Source organism: Salmo salar, chromosome ssa13 (assembly GCF_905237065.1).
Source record: "Salmo salar chromosome ssa13, Ssal_v3.1, whole genome shotgun sequence".
Lineage (NCBI taxonomy): Eukaryota > Metazoa > Chordata > Actinopteri > Salmoniformes > Salmonidae > Salmo > Salmo salar.
This window is the reverse complement of record NC_059454.1, coordinates 77,198,655-77,216,811: the sequence shown is the minus strand read 5'-3', so window position 1 is coordinate 77,216,811 and position 18,157 is coordinate 77,198,655. Positions and strand designations below refer to the sequence as shown.

The 18,157-nt window shown below is 42.5% G+C and overlaps 1 protein-coding gene across 9 annotated transcripts in view; it reads right to left on the bottom strand.

The window, feature by feature from the left end:
- The window catches only part of LOC106567988 (protein FAM222B-like), an 83,314-nt gene that overhangs the window by 53,674 nt on the left and 11,483 nt on the right, over window positions 1-18,157 (bottom strand). Inside the window, exon 1 of one of the 9 annotated variants that reach the window (XM_045693559.1) lies at window positions 4,572-4,712. The exons of 7 other annotated variants lie outside the window; for them this stretch is intronic. The gene's annotated coding sequence lies outside the window, so the exon portion shown is untranslated. Of the gene's footprint in view, window positions 1-4,405; window positions 4,713-18,157 lie in introns of those variants that run through there. One more of the 9 variants, XM_014137948.2, reaches the window with a different exon arrangement.

Here is an 18,157-nt window from a genome sequence, read left to right as displayed (position 1 = left end):
AGACTGACAAGTTTCAGGAAGGAAGGTCTTTGTTTCTGGCCATTTTGAGCCTGTAATCGAACCCACAAATGCTGACGCTTTAGATACTCAACTAGTCTAAAGAAGGACAGTTTTATTGCTTCTTAAATCAGAACAACAGTTCTCAGCTGTGCTAACATAATTGCAAAAGGGTTTTCTAATGATCAATTAGCCTTTTAAAATGATCAACTTGGATTAGCTAACAACGTGCCATTGGAACACAGGGGTGATGGTTGCTGATAATGGGCCTCTGTACGCCTATGTAGATATTCCATTAAACATAAGGCATTAACAATGTCTACACTGTATTTCTGATCAATTTGATGTTATTTTAATTGACTTTTTTTCGTAACTTTTTTTTTTTCTTTCAAAAAAAATTCTAAGTGACCCCAAACTTTTGAACGGGTGGGTGTAATATATATACACAGTAATGGAGATGGGTGAGAGATGGTGGTGGTGAGAGAGAAGACAGCAATTAACATTTTGAATGTTCTCCGGTATCCACTCTCCTCCATCCCTGGTCAGCTGGTGGTGTTGATGTAGCTAGACCTTATTTGGGGCCTCATTTATCAACCGTGCGTAAATGTCTTACTAAATTCTGGCGTATGTGGAGATTCTAGGATGTGGAGATTAAATTATTGGGATGTATCAAACTGTTGCACGCAACGTATACACGTTTTCATTGATAAATCAGAGCCTTATTATATTTGTGTGGTCGTGAACGAGCGCTACAATCCCGCTGGAAAACACCCTCAAATCACCTTTTATTGGTAAAACACCCTCATTTGCTGTACGATTTGGAGATGTTGGAACTGGGCCAAGACTGTTCCTAAAATAAAGCACAATGGCAAATTTGATCACATATTTCTGTAGAGTTGTGGGTAGAATGTTGTAAATTTTCCAAGCAAAAAATGCATGCAGCCCTGCGAGTGCCTAACCTTGGCCGCGCATTCTGCAAGATTGGTTGTCCTTTCAAACAATTGAAAAGTAAATGCTACAGCCCACACGTCAATGCAAAATACTAATTGTCCAATATTTTGTTTATCAATACATGATTGTGCATCCATCTCTTGCCTTCATATTGGCTCTGAAATTAAATAGGCTACGTCAAGCTCCTACTATTTGTTGTGTAGCGGTAATAATTTAAAAGCAGTTAAGTCAGAAAAGGACATTTTCTTCAATATGATTAAAGCCTTTATAATAAAAGTTAAATATACATTAGACGACATGTTGCTGTGCGATTCCCTTACCAATGGCAAATGCATCCGTTTTATCATTAGGCCTACGTTTTGATGATTTTATTAGCTTACCATTGTTATAATTCCTGTGCATCAAACACCTGCCATTTACCTCAAAGTAAGAATAAGCCTATTTCCTTGCAATTCAGTTGATCAACCTACTAGAAGTTTTGTGCAGGCACGGTTTGAGATTTGGTGGAGATACACACTTTCTAGTAAAGTTCAAAATGGATAAATACTAACCTTGCGGGAAAACTGGAGCACACAATGTTTAGAGTATTTTTTGTGCGCACGCACCTTGACAAATGAGGGCCAGGCCCCTGGTCCCTGATGGGGTGAGAGCAGGGGGGCAATTTACGATTCATTACAGAAAGCTGACACGACGGCCTGGTCAACCCGTGCCACGAAACCCTGGATTGTCAAATACAGGAAGACGGGTGATTCCCTTTGACTGAGCGCACACACACACACACAGTCAGGCTTGCACAAGCACTTTAAAATGTGGCTCCAGCCTTTCAAATTCCAGCAAGCTTCCATCTCAATCCACGGCAATCTGCAGCTGAATGAAGTGAAAGTACTTCTGTTCTGGGGCCATTTTTCACAATGTGAGTAATAAAAAAGGATGTGCAGCAGCCTCTACACAACTACATGATAGAAGTTAACATTCTTGCTTCAATTCAATGCATCCTTTGTAACCCCCCCCCCCCTTTAATAGGAATACATGTAGGCTATACACACACACACACACACACACACACACACACACACACACACACTAGCCGGACGTAATGGAATTTCATAATTCACTCCAGAGCTCGACAACCGCAGACAAAGGAGGGAAATGGCAAGAGATCCGCCAATCATTGATCACTGAAAGATTTCAGACAAAGGGAGTCCAAACAAAACGAGGCTGCTGCTTTTCTTCCCTGTGGCATGTTCTGTGTCACTCCACAGCTCCATTGCAACCAAATCCTCACAATAAAGGAGGTCACTGACAAGAGACTCTCTTACAAGAGCACTGACCCCATTTTAACCCTATACAGGTGGCATTGTGCTGCTAAAACAGGAAGCAAAAGCCCTTTTCAAAGGATGTAGGACCAAGCTAGGAGGTTAAAAGAGTGCTCTTTATAGTCCTATCTGTAAAGATAATTCATGCTACAAAAAAAAGGTGGCTCATAGGTGTGGTGGTTAGTGAGGAAAATGCAGCCTAGCCTAACCTTCTGACAAGCAAAACAACTCCAGTAAGACTGAAATAGCGTGGCAGATTGAGACGGCACATCACATAATGCATTCTTATGCCCAAATCCTGGGAAGAGATAAAGCGTATGACCTAAAACACTTTCTAATATGGAAATGACACTACTTGAACACATCCGATTGCTTGCCGTGACTCGATTCAGAATAAATTGAATATTGACTGCCGTAGTTCCCTGGGTGATTTCCATGGCTGGATTCTCTGGTATTCATGTCATACTGCCTAACCTAGTGGACTACATCAACACTGACTATGAACTGTGATTACAGCCAGCCAAACTCCCTCCTGCAGAAACACCATCATCAGCCCTGCACTGTACACACACACACACTCCAGGAAATGCAGCCAGCTGAAGAGGACAAAAACATGGGACTAGAGGAGACATAAACAACATACGCTAAGCTGGTTTGAGCTGAGCACTGAGCAGCACCCTTGTTTGCTACCTCTATAGCAGGGGTGTCAAACTCATTCCATGGAGGGCCGAGGGTTTTTCCTTTCAATTAAGACCTAGACCAGGGGTTCTTTATCCACCTGGGGCCCCTATTCCAGCATTGGGGATCATCCCGCACCCCACCTGCGCAAGCCCCGTCTATTTCTATGGGCACAAGCACTGTTCATGACACAAACTGTTCACACCCCTCTTATTGGTGGAGAGAATTTTGCAGGTTTAAAGCTTAATTCCTGCAATTCTACCCATTTTGTCATGGAGTGCAAAGAAAATGTAGCAGTTTAAAGCTAATCTTCTTGCAATTCTATACATGTGACATTTAAGTGACAAAAAAAATTACAACAATATTTATGGGCTAAAAAACATTAGCTGACATGGGCTAGTTGATCTGGACATTTTTGACAAGTTATAAATAGTTCTCTAAGGTATGCAATGACTGACATGACAAGAGGAACTGATGATGCACTACCTAATTTTGAAATTGTACCCTGTGCAATCTACCATTTCAACTTTCAAGAGTAAGTTTAAAGCCGGACTAAGTTCCTTTAAAAACATTTTTTTTTTAAGTATGGGAACCACTGACCTAGACAACCAGGTGAGGGGAGTTCCTTACTAATTAGTGAACTTAATTCATCAATCAAGTACAAGGATGAAGCGAAAACCCACAGACACACGGCCCTCTGTAGAATGAGTTTGACACGTGCTCTATATGGTATTAAAACTAGTGCAGGGCATTTCACCCCGGTGCTGATTTCAGGCAGTATTTCAGGCAGTAGCCCAATTCAGCAGGCAGTGCAGAGCAGACAGGCGCTGGCTGCTAAATCCACCAGTCTGTGTACAGAGGGCTCAGTCTCTGACTGGTTACTGGCATTTGGACAATGCAGGTGTCAGACAGAACACAACGCCTGTCTGGAATAGCAATTCAGCTCAGTGCATCTGCGGAGGGACTTGTTTAAAGTGGAGGTCAAACAAGAAGTGACAGTTGGATTTTACTGCTCTGACTGAGTGACAACCGTTGCTAATACTTCAAGTTTTATATTGCTGTATTTCCTCCAGCCTGGCTCCTATGGCTGCTGTCCTCAAGCCTCTCTGACTGTCGCTATCAGCAAAAATAGAGAAAGAATCTGCCACTTTTTCTGACTTGGAAACAAACAGCCATTGACTGACATGCAAGAGATTACCCTGTGAAGGTCACAATTTATCCTAGCCTTCAGACCCCCTTTCACAACAGAATCCCAAGCCCTTTTTACAACAATAACGTAATTTCCAAATCTCAAGGCATGGTGGTACCATTCACTTTCAGCAACAATGGTCTCTAACAGGACCAGAGGGTTAGGCTGTATAAAAGCCTATATTCTGATTAGCTCTCTCTAACACAACACATTTTTTGTCATTTAAATCTTATCCAGAGCGACTTACAGTAGTGAGATGCATAGATGTTCTTACTTTTTTGTTCTGGTCTCCCGTGGGAATCGAACCCACAATCCTGGTGTTGCATGCGCCATGCTCTACCAACTGAGCCACATGGGACCCACACATGCCATTGAGAGGTGCTGCTGATGATAAACTAAGCAGGTTACGGCAAAGTGCCATAGCACCGACCACCACTCACCTCACTAGCTCTTGCTCGCTCTCTCTCTCTCTCTCTGCCCAGTTTGCCTCTGCTGCACCTCACCCAGCCCTGCAGTCAGTGCTGGGTCAGCACTGCTCTGATCTGAGGCTCAGGCTGAGCCACTGACTGCTCAATCAGGCCCACAGAAACACTAGCTCCCTGTCGGCTCAGATAACCAACCGCTTTATCACTTGAGAACACAACAGCCATGACACACTAAGCTCTTTCATACTTCTCATTACATCCAGGGATAAGATTACAAAGGGCAAAACAAAATAATAAAATCTTCTCATGCAAAACTTTCCACAGCCAGCGCCTTATCTTCAAACTAAAGTAAACAAAAACATTGACCTCGAAAAACCAGAAGAATGTTGTTTTGGTCACGCTCAGTTTATGTTCTTGTTAAGAAATGATAGTGGAACAGTACCTCAGTCTCTCACCCCGGGAGTGATGACCAATGGACTTGGGGTATTTGATATATGGCACACCAAAATTAGCATCCCACAATGTCCAGGATGCAGATTTGAGACCAGGAAAGCAAAAAGGCTGGTGAAATTCAACTAAAGACACCCTTTGACCCAACCACATCCAAGCGAGTCACATTTTAGTAACTAAGCAGGGCCTACAACAAATCACCTGCTGTTTTCGCAGACTTTCACGGTTGTCAGAAAACAAACTCTCAGACACTGAACTCACGACCAGGATCACAGCCAGCCAGGCCAACTCAGTCTTTTGTGATTAATTAGAAAATAAAATAATAAAAAAAATCTATATTGTAATATATCCATCATCTTGTGTCTCAACCCTGCCAGCTTGATGTTCATGGGGTGGTAGGTAGCCTAGTGGTTGGAGCATTGGACTAGTAACAGAAAGGTTGCAAGAGCGAATCCCCGAGCTGACAAGGTAAAAATCTGTCATTCTGCCCCTGAACAAGGCAGTTAACCCACTGTTCCTAGGCCGTCATTGAAAATAAGAATTTATTCTTAACTGATTTGCCTAGTGAAATAAATAAATATTTCTAAAAAAAGGTAAAATACATTGCATTTCAAACAGTCAGCAAAAATCTAACGAATTCAGACCTTGTGATATTATACATAGGCTAAATATGAGCCTTCCACAAATATTAAGACCCACTAATAATGACATTATTTTATCAACATACTTTAACCTTGTTTTAAAAAGAAAAATGTAGTCACTGATTTGGCTTTCAAGTCAATCTATCAAAATGCCCTTTTTGTTACACATTGAACCAGAACCATGCATAATGCACATTCACTAGTGGTGTAACGGACCGTAGTTGATCCGTTACCTCCCACGGTTCGGCATGCATGTGAACCGCGGATCAATTTCAAAGTTTAACCATCATAGTGTGAAATACAGTTTTTACTGCCGCTGTTACTTTTTAAAGTAATAATTCCCTAAATCTCGATGCAGAGTTGCAGTGAAAAGATAGACAAGACAGATGTGTGCTGTGTTATACTTTGAATCCTGAAGGTTGATTTGATAATTTTTTTAAAAGCAGTTGTGTCTACTGTTCACGTGAACGGGGCATGTTAAATCCCAACGAATCAATCCTGGATGCTCGCGTTGCAAAAGTCAATGAAGAAAAAAAGACCAGTGACAGGCATGGCTAGCTGAGGAGCTGAAGAACTGGAAAAGCCTCCTGCTTTATTTAAGTCTCATGTATGGGAGCATTTTGGCATCCCTGTCAAATATGATGACGGAAGAAGGGTGGTGGACAACACCATTACAGTGTATAGGCATTGTGCCACAAGAAAGCCGTATGATCATGGAAATACATCGAGCATGTGTAACAGTGTAGGTTCCGTCCCTCTCTTCGCCCCAACCCGGGCTCGAACCAGGGACCCTTGCACACATCAACAACTGACACCCCACGAAGCATCGTTACCCATCGCGCCACAAAAGCCGCGGCCCTTGCAACGCAAGGGGAAACCCTACTTCAAGTCTCAGAGCGAGTGACGTCACTGATTGAAATGCTATTAGCGCGCACCACCGCTAACTAACTAGCCATTTCACATCGGTTACACATGGCCACACATTTAAAGCGTCATCACCCTGGTGTGTCAGTGACGGGAGACAACTCAGCCAAGAGACAAACTTCTCACCGCGGCATTTAAGCAGCCCTTTGCTGCAGAATCAGACCGGACTAAAGTCATCACCAAATCTATTGGGATGTTTATCGCTGCAGACATGAGGCCATATTCTGTTGTGGAAAACAAAGGGTTTAAAAATATGGTGAAAGTGCTTGAGCCATGCTACGAAATCCCCTCGCACACCCACTTCAGTATGAAGATTGTGCCAGATCTTTATGAACAGGAAAATATCAAAATTGTCAACAAATTATCCAAGGCATCCTCTGTTGCCCTCACCACAGACGGGTGGACCTCCAGGGCAACAGAAAACTACGTGACTATGACTGCTCACTACACCACAGAGGAGTGGACCTCCAGGGCAACAGAAAGCTACGTGACTGTTCACTACACCACAGAGGAGTGGACCTCCAGGGCAACAGAAAGCTACGTGACTGTTCACTACACCACAGAGGAGTGGGAGATGAAGTCCGGTGCTACAGACACGCCCCCTCGATGAGAGTCACAGGCACAAATCCGGCGCAGGTACTGCTAGGAGCAGTAGCAGAGTGGAAGCTAGCAACAGCAACATCCCAACCACCACAGATAATGCCAAGAACCAAGTAAATGCAGTGATAGATGCTGGGGCCACAGATAGCTTGCTTTGCACATGTGATCAATTTAGCATCCCAAAGGGGAATCTCAGTGAACCAGATGGACCGCCTCCTTGGGAGGATCAGGAAGGTGGTTTCCTTTTTCCACCGATGCACAACAGCCGCTCATGTGCTTAACACCAAGCAAGAAATGCTACAGCTACTGACCCACAAGCTCGTACACGGTGTCACAAGATGGAAATCCACTTATGACATGTTGAAGCGCCATCTTGAGCAGCAGGCAACTGTATACTCTGCACTGACAGACAAGACCCTGAAAAAATAAATAAAGACATCCTCACCTTGTCTGATGATGTGAAAGTGGCAGGGGAGGTCCTCCAGGTGCTCAAACCCCTCAAAACAGCTACAACCCTATTGAGAACTGAAACTGCACCATCTGTTTCCATGATCCTACCTCTGAAAACAAGAATTCTACAATCCATGGCCCCAAGTGAGGAAGACAGTACCATCACTAGAGATGTCAAGGCTGCCATTAGAGAGGACCTGAACCCCAAATACCCCCTAATGTACAGGACTACCTTCATAGATCTACTGCACTGGATCCAAGGTTCAAGTCTCTGTCTCACCTAGACCCTGCCCTACACCGGAGGACATACAGTGATCTCACCACTGAGATTGTTGCCACTGAAGAGGTAAACAAATTAAATAATGAGTGAATTACTTAATATACTGCAGTCAAATCTTAGTCTATGCTATTGCTATTAGAATCACCCATTTTTTATTTGGAATAATAATGGCTTTTATTAAATGTTATTGCCACAATTATAGTTCCATGAAATATGAAAATAAATAATTTGTTAGTTTAATAGATCAAGTCATTTTTTTCTGCAGGGTCAAGGCACAGAGCCTATGGGGGTGCCACAGGGTTCAATTCTCAGGCCGACTCTCTTCTCTGTATACATCAATGATGTCGCTCTTGCTGCTGGTGATTCCCTGATCCACCTCTACGCAGACGACACCATTCTGTATATCTCTGGCCCTTCTTTGGACACTTAACTAACCTCCAGACGAGCTTCAATGCCATACAACTCTCCTTCCGTGGCCTCCAACTGCTCTTAAATGCAAGTAAAACTAAATGCATGCTATTCAACCGATCGCTGCCCGCACCTGCCCACCCGTCCAGCATCACTACTCTGGACGGTTCTGACTTAGAATATGTGGACAACTACAAATACCTAGGTGTCTGGTTAGACTGTAAACTCTCCTTCCAGACTCACATTAAGCATCTCCAATCCAAAATTAAATCTAGAATTGGCTTCCTATTTCACAACAAAGCATCCTTCACTCATGCTGCCAAACATACCCTCGTAAAACTGACCATCCTACCGATCCTCGACTTCGGTGATGTCATTTACAAAATAGCCTCCAACACTCTACTCAACAAATTGGATGCAGTCTATCACAGTGCCATCCGTTTTGTCATGCGCTCCAGCAGTTACATCTCACTTGTCACCCCCAAAGCCAATTCTTCCTTTGGCCGCCTTTCCTTCCAGTTCTCTGCTGCCAATGGAACGAACTGCAAAAATCACTGAAGCTGGAGACTCATATCTCCCTCACTAACTTTAAGCACCAGCTGTCAGAGCAGCTCACAGATCACTGCACATAGCCCATCTGTAAATAGCCCATCCAACTACCTCATACTGTATTTATTTATCTTGCTCCTTTGCACCCCAGGATCTCTACTTGCACATTCATCTTCTGCACATCTACCATCCCAGTGTTTAATTGCTATATTGTAATTAGTTCGCCACCATGGCCTATTTATTGCCTTACCTCCCTTATCCTACCTCATTTGCACATACTGTGTATAGACTTTTTCTACTGTATGTTTGTTTATTCCATGTGTAACTCTGTTGTTGTATGTGTCAAACTGCTTTGCTTTATCTTGGCCAGGTCACAGTTGCAAATGAGAACTTGTTCTCAACTAGCCTACCTGGTTAAATAAAGGTGAAATAAAAACATGTTTAATAAAAAAGAGCCGACAGGAACAGACTCAGAGGCATCTCCTCCACAAAATAATTAGGCCATGAAGGAGATTGTCGGGGAGACCTTCGCAAACAAGGACACAGGGAAGACGTTTGCCAACACCAAAGGGGAGGTGGCATCCTACAAGGCAGCAAGCGGCAATTCCAGTGGATGGTGATCCACTGGCATGGTGGAAAACCAATGAGTGTAAATAACCTCACATTGCCAAGGTGGCAAGATGTCACCTGGGTGTGCCTGGCACTTCAGTTCCTAGCGAGAGGGTGTTCTCCACGGCAGGGGACATAGTGACTGCAAAGAGGTCTACCCTCTCCCCAGACAATGTAGACATCCTAATCTGTTTGAAAAATAATTTGAAGTTATAAGCTCAGGTCTGCTTTGCTTTCCTTTGATGATGTGGACACAGGCTATTTTTTCATTCACTATTGTTCAAAGGAAGAAGGTATCATGCCTCCTATTGCTTTAATTTAACGATTGAGTATTGAATATTTTACTTTAAGATTTTATTTAAACATTGAAAAGTTCCTTGCTTTAAGTGTTCTTTAAGTAATAAACGGAAAGCAAAGTTGTCTCCCTTCTTTTTCTTTGCTGATCCGGAAAATTATCAGATCCTTGACTCCAAACCGTGATCCGATCCGAACTTTGAGTTTTGTGATCCATTGCACCACTAACGATCAACTTCTTGTCGCAGGCATGATAGAAAATTAACACCACAAGGTCTCAAACAATCTCACGTGCTAGTGAGTAGCCAGGAAATTGTTAGCTGGCAAATAGATCCAACATGGTAGAAAAGTTTAATTGTTATGAAAACATAGCCTAAATATTATGGATGCACAATAAAAAAAAATAATAATAATAAAAAAATACAAAATCGGTGAACATATCGGAATAGGCCGATATTAGCAAAAAATGCCAACATCGGTATTGGCCGATGTCTAGTTTAACGTCGATGCTAAAAACCGATGTCAAAGCCACCATGCATATCTATATAATGTAGGTACATGACGTAATGACGCCACGTAAAATTGTGTGTGGATCAAGCAGTCAACAAGTCGAGCAGTCATTTGAAAGTAAGACAATTTCAGCGAGACAATTCAAAGGCGAAATCCATTAAAGCCAAGATAATGGAATTCATTGCCCTTGACAATCAACCGTTCTCTGTCATGGGTGATGTTGGCTTTCGCGACTGGTCGAGCACCGGTACACACTACCAAGTGCACTATTTTTCAGATGCTGCCCTACCGGAGTTACACAGTAATAGCGTCACTGCTATTAGCTTCACGACATACATAGTATTGAATGCTGTTTGGGTCTTTGAGCGTCAAAAAACATACAGTAGCACTGTCAAAGCTGTACAAATAAAGTCTGTAAACAAGCACCGGCCACGAACGATGTGTTTACAATACCGCATTGGTAATAAAGTATAATTTGTTTGACTGCAACTTCTGGGGTAGCTAGCTTTACTTTGTAGCTAGCTAGCACCAATACAACCAGCCTGAAAACAATGACCAGTAGAAACTGCAGTCATTTTCATTATTCTTAGCAATGATTTCAGAATCCTAGAGAGTAAGTATTAGCTAGGTAGCCACTTGTTGTTCGCCTATAGAAATTGATCTTCAGTTCAAGAAAATAAATAGCTAGCCAGCTACTTAACCCTGTTGCCCAAAGCTAACGTTATAAGCAGCCAGCTAGCTTCATCTGGCTAGTGAGGCTCGACTGTACCTTGTGTTGTGAAGCTAGCCACAATAAGGATTAGGCATAATAGCGGTTTGCCTTCAAAATAAAAGTGTGTCATTGACAGTGATGCAAATGAATACAAATATAATTATGCCATACCTTTATTCTGAAGGCTAAACACAAAGTCCACTATTGTGGCTAATCCTTATTGTGGCTAGCTTCACATAGATGGGTCCGACCACCATTAATCAAATACGAACTGTCTTATAAATTAGGGTTATTTTAGATGATGAAACCTAGATTGTCATTTTGCTATGTTTTTGGGGAAGAACATTGTTTGCATCCATGAGCTAGCTAGCTTTACCAGCATCATAGCATACGTATCGATGGATCGTTCTGACATATGAAATACGAGTGATAGTGTAATCAATGTGTAATAACTACGTAAAAAAAAAATGTATGAAAGCATTAAATTATGTGACTTGCAGTCATATTTAGGTCCCGGTTGGTCAACAAGCTTATTTGGCACATCAAATAGTGTAATTTTGTTTGACATGCGAAGACCCAAAAGGCGTTCCATAGAAATCCTGGTTGAGAATGAAACGACTAAACAAATGAACAACGAAACAGCACAGCAAGTTAGTGAAAGAAATAGGTTTTGATTATGTTTTACTGGTAATGGGGACATGCGTAAATGCCAACAAAATAACTTTTTGGTCAGTGTGGTGTGTGTGTAACCTTTATTTGACTAGGCAAGTCAGTTAAGAACAAATTCTTATTTACAATGATGGCCTACCCCGGCCAAACCCGGACAACACTGGGCCAATTGTTCGCCACCCTATGGGACTCCCAATCACGGCCGGACGTGATAAGGCCTGGATTCGAACCAGGGACTGTAGTGATGCTTCTTGCACTGAGATGCAGTGCCTTAGACTGCTGCATCCATGTGTGTGTTAACTATTTAACTGTACTAGAATGCTTAAAAGGGCGCTAAAATGTTAAATATTGGTATCGGTTTTTTGGGCAAGGAAAATAACGGATATCGGTCATAAACGTAACATCGGTGCATCACTAAAAATGTCTCAATGTGTTTTGGTGTCCATATGAGCGATTCTGTTGGACAAAAACTCAAATACATATAGCGAATTGAAACAGCTTGTTTTCAGAGAGGAAGAAGTAATCTTTCATCTTTGTTGTTCTGAGTGGCAGGGACTGGGAGGAGCTTGGTGTGTGTAAATAGAAACGTGCAAAGTCACAGCAGAAGGAGAGAAGGAGACAAGACCAAAAAAACAACATGAGAACAAGTGGACAAATAAAAACTTGATTTGAGCGACACAGGCATTTGGAATATCGTTCTAAAACATACATTAAAATTAATAAAATGAATTATATGAACCAGATCACACTAAAAACAATTTCTGCGTTGCAATAAATTGCCAGATTTGTTCTTACTTTGTACAGTTGCTGGAAAACCTGTGTTGCAGAAGTACAGACCTGCTAATGGTATCTTTTAGGATTACTCAGAATGATATGTGACTCGCCTGGCAGCCCCTTGTTAGGAGGAGGGCCTGTTGTGGGTGAGAGGCGGGTCAGTGATCCGATTCGGGCAGCCTTATCTCATGCCATAAACAGATAACCGTATCAGACTGGCCTCATCCTCTAACTGTTCCTGTCAGATAGAGGAAGGGGCACAAACAACCCTCATGTCCCCAGTGCCTCTACTGGGAAACCTACCCAGGCCAGATCAGCAACTCTGATCATGTTGCCCTGCCCTGTGCTAGTTTAGTAAGGACTGTCACTCCTGCTACTGCATTGCTGTTGTTGTTGTTGAACAAATAGGTAGGAGGCAATGAAGTGTAGTGTGGCTGTGTGGGTCTAGATTCCTGTAATTGCCCTGAAGCTGAAGACAAAACAACTTCATAGTACAAAGTTATGCAACTGGAGGCCATTGGGCCTGGTGTGGGGTGGAGTGGGGCTGATTATGCAGGCTTTACCAGCTAGACGATGAGGACTTTTTGACCTAATTTCACCTGCTGGCTAACATACAAATCCCCATGAAAAACAGAACACACTACGAAGATATAGCCTGGTCCCAGATCTGTTTGTGCTGTCTTGCCAACTCCTATGACCAGATCTGGGACCAGGCTAACTAAGATACTGAAACTGGAAGAGAGTTCTAATCAGGCTCATTCCCTCTGCTGTCCTAATGGAACAACATCAACATGACACCGTCCATGTGAATTACCAAACAAAACACCATGTAACAGCAGACGCACAACCTCAGCCCTGCAAGCTAATCACCTGCTCTGAAAACCATGTCGTGACACTACAGGCACCAGCCCTCTGACTGGAATTTAAAGGAGCTGATTGAAACATCCCACTTATAAAACCCAACCATAATCTTTCTTTACCCCCAACCGGAGCGCTCTTGTTAATTGGGATGTTTAATAAAACCACATTCTTCCTTTACCCCCTACCGGACCCTTGTTCTTGTTTCTAAGCCCTTCCATGTGACTCACTGCCCAGTAAGAGACAACCAAACACCTACCCCAACCTTTCTTAAAGTATGGGTCGCGACGGGACATGTTAATGGTGGGTCACGACATTGGGTAGGCCAGTTGAGATCCCGAGAGTTAGAATATTCAAATACAATAAGCAATTTCGACATGTGGTTGTGCCTCGGTCAGTGACTGACATAACAAGAGAAAAACTGCAGTCACTCAAGACTTAGCCATGTCAGCTAAAAAAAAAAAAAAGATTGGTAAATTAGTCTAGCCAGATATCAAACTTGAAGTAATCATAGTGAATACTGAATGGGTATGCATGGGACGAGCCCAGGGGCACTGACTTCGAGGGGGCCACAAACTTCCAGGGGGCCACCATTGATTTTGTTAGTCACTCATCACACAAATATCATTAACATGGCATAAGTCATGGCTAAATGTGTAGAATTGCAGGAAATTATCGGTAAAGCTGAAAACAATTTCCTCTATAGCCCCATGGCAAAATAGGTAGAATTGCATCATTTATTTTATAAAATTGCATCATTTTGTCTCTGCCCCATCGCAAAATGTGTAGAAACTTGCTTTCAGAGCATTATTTTCTCTACATCCCATGGCAAAATGTGTAGAATTACAGGAAATTAAAAAGGACACTTCAGGATTTTGGCAATGAGGGAAGTTAGAGGTAGTTGCGCTAACGCTAGTTAGCATTGGCTCCTAGTTCCTACAGTGCATTTGGAAAGTATTCAGACCCCTTGACTTATTCCACATTGTTACGTTCCAACCTTACTCTGAAATTGATTAAATGTTTATCTACACACAATAAATACCCGATAATGACAAAGCGAAAACAGGTTTAGATATTTTTGCAAATGTATATAAAAACAGAAATACCTTAATTACATAAGTATTCAGACCCTTTGCTATGATACTCAAAATTGAGCGCTGGTGCATCCTGTTTCCATTGATCATCCTCAAGTTGTTTCTACAACTTGGAGTCCACATGTGGTAAATTCAATTGATTGACATGATTTGGAAAGGCACGCACCTGTCTATATAAAAAGGTACCACAGTTGCCAGTGCATGTCAGAGCAAAAACCAAGCCATGAGGTTGAGCGAATTGTCCGTAGAGCTCCGAGAGAGGATTGTGTCAAGGCACAGATCTTGGGAAGGGTACCAAAACATTTCTGCAGCATTGAAGGTCTTAGAACACAGTGGCCTCCATCATTCTTAAATGGAAGAAGTTTGGAACCACCAAGACTCTTCCTAGAGCTGGCCGCCCGGCCAAACTGAGCAATCGGGGGAGAAGGACCGTGGTCAGGGAAGTGACCAAGAACCCGATGGCCACTCTGACAGAGCTCCAGAGTTCCTCTGTTGAGATGGGAGAACCTTCCAGAAGGACAACCATCTCTGCAACACTCCACTAATCAGGCCTTGATTGTAAAGTGGCCAGACGGAAGCCACTCCTCAGTAAAAGGCACATGACAGCCCACTTGGAGTTTGCCAAAAGGCACATAAAGGACTCTCAGACCATGAGAAACAAGATTCTCTGGTCTGATGAAACTTAGATTGAACTATTTGGCCTGAATGCCAAGCATCACATCTGGAGGCAACCTGGCACCATCCCTATGGTGAAGCATGGTGGCAGCATCATGCTGTGGAGATGTTTTTCAGCGGCAGGGACTGGGAGACTAGTCAGGATCGAGGGAATGATGAACGGAACAAAGTACAGAGAGATCCTTGATGATAACCTGCTCCAGAGCCCTCAGGACCTCAGACTGGGGCGAAGGTTCACCTTCCAACAGGACAATTTTTTATTTCACCTTTATTTAACCAGGTAGCCTAGTTGAGAACAAGTTCTCATTTGCAACTGCGACCTGGCCAAGATAAAGCAAAGCAGTTCGACACAGAGTTACACATGGAATAAACAGACATACAGTCAATAATACAGTAGAAAATGTCTATATACAGTATGTGCAAATGAGGTAGAATAAGGGAGGTAGGGCAATAAATAGGCCATAGTGGCGAAGTAATTACAATATAGCAATTAAACACTGGAATGGTAGATGTGCAGAAATATATATATATATATAAAAATTTGCAAGTAGAGATACTGGGGTGCAAAGGAGCAAGATAAATAAATACAGTATGGGATGAGGTAGTTGGATGGGCTATTTACAGATGTGTACAGGTGCAGTGATCTGCTCGGACAGCTGGTGCTTAAAGCTAGTGAGGAAGAGATGAGTCTCCAGCTTCAGTGATTTTTGCAGTTCGTTCCAGTCATTGGCAGCAGAGAACTGGAAGGAAAGGCAGCCAAAGGAAGAATTGGCTTTGGGGGTGACCAGTGAGATATACCTGCTGGAGCGCGTGCTACGGGTGGGTGCTGCTATGGTGACCAGTGAGCTGAGATAAGGCAGGGCTTTACCTAGCAGTGAACCTAAGCACACAGCCAAGACAATGCAAGAGTGGCTTTGGGACAAGTCTCAATGTCCTTAAGTAGTCCAGCCAGAGCCCGGACTTGAACCCGATCCAACATCTCTGGAGAGACCTGAAAATAGTTGTTATGCGACGCTCCGCATCCAACCTAACAGAGCTTGAAAGGATCTGCAGAGAAGAATGGGAGAAACTCTCCAAATACAGGTGTGCCAAGCTTGTACCGCTATACCCAAGAAGACTTGAGGCTGTAATCACTGCCAAGGGTGCTTAAAGTACTGAGTAAAGGGTCTGAATACTTATGTAAATGTCATATTTCCAGTTTTGCTTTGTCATTATGGGTTATTGTGTGTAGACTGATGAGAGAAAACAACTATTAAACCATTTTAGAATAAGGCTGTATAGTAAGACAAAAAAATATGATTATTTTTTTATTTTTTTTAATGGAAAAAGACAAGTGGTCTTAATACTTTCCGAATGCATTGTAAGTCGAACTTCCTTCATACTGGACACAAAGACACAAATGGTATCCATGAGTTCATATGACTCTGGGGAAGTAGATAAACGTCCTCCTTGCACAATTTCCCTAAGTATCCATTTAACTTCAATTTATTTTTCCGCCGTCAAGAGGGAGGGCCACTAAAATGCTTTGCCTGTGAGGTTGACCCCCAAAAGGGAGCATGTTTTCATGTGCTTGGGTACCAGGAAAACATAGAATTTCTAATTTGGGTACCAGGCTGAAAAGGTTTAAGAAACCCTGACCTACCCCCTTTTAAGAACCCAGTCTGGTAGGGATGAGAAAACAGTGTGGCTTGACAGCTAGTCTCTCTCCAAAAGCACAGGGACTCAAGTGTGGTGAATGTGGGGTACAGTGGTTTGACAGCTGTGCTGGAGATCTGAGCTCAACAGAGGTGGGTTATTAATAATGACAGTAGCTAGTAGCCACCTCAGAGATCAGATTCGTAATACCTTCCTGTACAGGAAAAGAGGGTGGCCTGTAGCCTCGCTGTGCAAATGGATGATATTCCAAAAATGTTAGTCATGTAAGACAAGCCAAGTCACCTGAGGCCATCTGCTATGCAAACAGAAAATATCTTATGCGCACAAAACCCAAACAGACACCTGCAAGTGATTTAACATTCATAACCTCTTCTAGAATTTGGAAAGGATGATAAAATGTGATTGTGTAGGTAGAGTACATTGTTTTGGAGAAAATGTTCATTTGCCTCTAAAACACAACATTAAATGACTGGCTTAAAATAAAACAAAATGATAAGCAGCCAAGTGGCTCATTCCACACAGAAAATTCTTGCAACATAAAAGTCTGTTTTTTTTATACTGTATTTCACAGTAAACTGGCGGGTGCTGAATGCTAATTGCCACTAATCAATGCATCTTAATCAGCTGAAACATCAGAAAAGTGACTCAAGTTCTGTCTGTGATCTGTTATTCATAGCCTAGAACTTGGAGGTCTCAGCAAAATTAAGCATGGCTTTGATGTAATCCGGTGTTCCATTGCCACTGCTTAAAATGAGTATGTATGGAGATTCTATAGGCCTAGCCTACATTTTGACCTCAGTACAGAATATTTTGAAGCATAAAATGTCCACTGATGTGGTGTACCTGAGTCACACTCTGTGAAGGCAACAATCATCTTCACTTACAATTACCTATTATTAAATACATTAGCAACAGCTGAATATTAGGTCAGATCTAGAGCAGGGATGTGCAACTGGCGGCCCGCATGACCCCCATTTTAAGGCCCTCAGATTAATCCCCCGCCCCCCCGGGTCTCAATTTACCGTTGAAAGAGTATGACATGAAAGAATACATTCATGAGGAGCAATTTCGAAATTTGGTTGTACATCACAGTCTCTCTTGTTATGTCAGTCACTGATAGTCAATTAGCCCATATACGGATTTTGTTTTCAGATTGCGAAATTAGTTAAGCAGCCAGCTATCTAAAATTGTTATCGTGGTCGAATTACCAGGCGGGGGGGGCCCCCCAAAAAAAATTTGGTCAGTCTCAATCAGCCATCATATTAAAAACTGCAAATATTTCTCTCCGCCCCATGGCAAAATGAGTAGAATTGCATGAAATGAGTTATGAAATTGGTAAATCTTCTCTTCACCATGGCAAAATGTGAAGAATTGAAGCAAACTTGCTTTAAAACTGCAACATTTTCTTTACACTCCATGGCAAAGTGTAGAATTGCATGAAATGAACA